The sequence below is a fragment of the Coptis chinensis genome, chromosome 8 (genome assembly GCF_015680905.1).
Source record: "Coptis chinensis isolate HL-2020 chromosome 8, ASM1568090v1, whole genome shotgun sequence".
Lineage (NCBI taxonomy): Eukaryota > Viridiplantae > Streptophyta > Magnoliopsida > Ranunculales > Ranunculaceae > Coptis > Coptis chinensis.
Genome location: NC_141463.1, coordinates 88,623,071 through 88,626,737, shown reverse-complemented (window position 1 = coordinate 88,626,737; position 3,667 = coordinate 88,623,071).

The window sequence follows — 3,667 nt, the reverse complement described above, 5'->3', positions numbered from 1 at the left end:
GTCCAACTTTTTTGGCCCAAGCTATATATAGTTCGTTGCATTGTAACTTAATCACTGAGGCCCTGTTTGGCAGCTTGGATTAAGAGACTATCTATTCTATTCTACATTGTAATGAGGCGAGTGAGCCGTGGAAAATACCGTTTGCACACTTTTATAGGTTTAACACGTGTTTTTTTTAAATGGTGATCTCTAAAAAGTCAAACCCTTCGCACCACTTCTTTGGCTTTTTGGTTTTGTGTTTTAAAAAAAAAATGAATACTTCAGCAATTCTTTTATTTTGTTCCGTTTTGTTTTTTTATAAGCTCGGGCCCACGGCCCACCTAAATACTACATTTCATCAATTTGTTTTGTTGTTTTTTCTTTCTGTTTTTTATTTTTTGTTTTCCTTAAATCGTGCGTAGCACATGCAGAAATCTAGTATACATGAATAGGAAAAAGTAAATACTTTAATACCGTATGGACCCGTTGAAACATAAAAGTGAGGATATTGAAATCCAATTGGATATGAGAGATACGGTAAAACACGTTTCTAAGTTATGAGAGACAAAGAGAAAATATGGTTTTCTGGTGAAAACCATGAAACCCTATAGACCTGTCCAAAACAGAAGGTTTAGCAGTTTGAGATCCTCCACTAGATGTGCATCTACAATTCTGATCCCCAGCATTCCTTGTAGATGATGGTGGCTTCACCTAGTGAGACAAGCTTGTATCAATAGCCTCTTTTCTATATGTATTTTATGTGCCTGTGTAAACGACATACGAACGCGCAGAACTACCACTTTCATTCTGCTCAAGAGATTCACTTTGACTATCAACTTCTTCATGGTTGTAGTAACTGTCTTCTTTCAGTGCCATCAACTGAGATAAATTGTGAATGGGTATCCTATAATGGTAGAGTTGGTATCCAGGAAAATGGGGTGTTTCAGCCGGAAGCGAATGAAGATGAGTTTTAGCTATATTCTAATTTATGAGTCTTACCTTTTTAATTTATGAAAATGAATTTGAAGTTTGTTTTCTTAGTGCATGCACTCAAAAAATTAATGGAAGTTTTTTTTTTATTATTATTATCTTTTTTTGCAATGTTTAATAGTTTTTTGTACATTTTGGAATTTGTTGGGAAGATGGAAATGTTGTATGCGTGGCGCAGTCATGTAAAATTTTGTTATGCAGGTTCGGTTTTTAAGTGGAAGACTGTTACTAGCATTATTATTATTATTATTATTATATATATATATATATATATATATATACCATGGTTTGGCATAAACCGTAGTGTTTAGTATAACTATATACCACGGTATTATAACACATACACTAATATAAACCACGGTTTCAATAGCTTATATGCCACGGTTCTGTTGACAACCGTGGTATATCATGGGCATACAAACCACGGTTCTTTGAAAAACCATGGTATCCGTTAAACTTATATACCACAGTTTTGCTATTATTATATATCACACCACCTATTGTCACGGTTGCATAACAGTGGTAAATATATTTATACCACACTTAAAAACAGTGGTATAAGTGTCATTATGTAGTAGTGTATAAACAATGATTGTTCATACTCCAATAGATGTCCTTACTGATCATACATTATGTTGAAGTATGTACTAAATACACCGGGTCGTCACCGGGTAGTTTCGGTTGGGCTGAGCCGTTTATTATTTCGTGTTAAAGGTATACTTGAACTTTCATCTACTGGAGCTATTTTTTATTTCGCATCAAGGGTATACTTGACCTTTCATCCACCCGGTCCTTATGAGTGATTAAAAAAAAAATGTGTCAAAGTTACTCTTTCGGCATTTTTGTCCTTGAGAGTCACTCTCTGAATGTACAAACCTATTATTATGTCATGACTTGTTCTTGGATCATCCTAATGTATAGTACCAACACAGACTTTGCTGCCCTTTCCAAAGCAATTCGTTATGCATTACAAATAGGAAATTATGTACCGCAAGAACAATCAAGCCTTGCCATTACAAATCTTACGTAATGTTGAATCCCATCCTCCTAGTTGTACCCTGAAACAATTTGGACACTTCATGTAAAAAAACATATTGCAGCTTACAATGTATATGTATATAAGTTTAGACATAAGTCAAAAGGATAAATTTGTGATGGCCAGAGTTAATGCAGAACCTCTGATTTGGAACAATAAATTTGTGATCATCGTGTATAAAATGTTGGAACAACAAAAGGTGAGATAAATTACCATTGATAAAGTGATGAAGAGTTTATACATTGGAGTGAATCTCCCTGCCGAAGTGATAAAGGCGTTGTAAATGGCCGCTCTATCTCTATCATTATCAAGTTGAGAGTTTGGAAACAGTAAAACACTAAACTGAGAAGTAGAATTGATTGAATTAAAAAATAGTAGGACTGGTGAGAGGGGCGTATCTATAAATATAAATATTTGAAGAAGTTTTATAATTTCAAAAATAGGAGAGAGGTAAGTCTAAATTGTGAAACAAAAGGAGATTTAAAATACACTACTCGAGGGGGTGGTTCATGGAAACTCGGCTATCGTATATAGATTTATAGTGTAGAGATAATCTTAGGGCTTCTCCAATGGAAGGTGTAAACCGTATAGAGTATAAAGTTTACACTCTAAATGTCAAAAAATTCTTTCCAATGGGGTGATATACCTTATATAATAGAATATTAGTTGATGGAGGAGGTGGGGAATTTTCCATCTCGCTATCAGTTGATAAATAGCTCGGGCGACACTTTAACCAACGTCCGAACAAAAAAAATTTCGGACGTCACTTCAAGTAACGTCCCTTTCTAATTCTAAAGTAATTTTTTTAACTCGGACGTCCCATATAAAATTAAAGAGAGACGCCCGAGTTTAAAATCCAATTTTTTTTACCCTTTTCTATTGGGGAGTATAGAGTGTGGATATTTATAGACTATACAATAGTATGTAATTAGAGTTATAAAATCCTAATAGCACCTAGAACCTAGGTGGAGGTGTAATTTTAAACAAAATATAGTGTCACTTTTTTTCTGTTTTTTTTTCTTTTTCTTTTCTGGATAAGCAAAACTTTATTAATAATGCTGAGAAAGGGTTACATATAAACCATATTTCCAGTGGCTAAGTAGGTACACTTGACAGGACTCATACCACACAAGCCACACTATTAGCGGCATTATATTCTCTTTTGATTGAAACTAGGCTCTCTTTGTACATGACAACTCGGAATACATTATTACTAATTTACTACCACCGCGACTCAATTGGACTGGGAGATTCTTTACTTCTTGAGTAGCAACTGCAACTCGTGTTTTGGCAGACATCACTACCAACATAGCGCTCTGATTTTGAGCTAATATAGACATATAGTTCTCGCCAATCTATAAGAATATGTGGAGCAAACTAGATCTCGGTGCCTAAAAAGAGCCCTCATAGATACAGCGCCTCTGAACCTAAAGGATTAAACACGACACAATAAAAAAAAAGGTGAAAATTCCAAACTCAAAAGTCAACACCAGTTGTACTTCCAAAACCCTGAAAACACTTCAATTTTACAAACATTAATAACTAACTCAAATCCCAATAGGGCACTAGGGCCATTAGGCATTGCTGAAATACATAAGCTGTTTGAGTTGAATGTTATTCCCACACAACAATAACATATTCAGTTGTCCTTGTTGCCCAAGT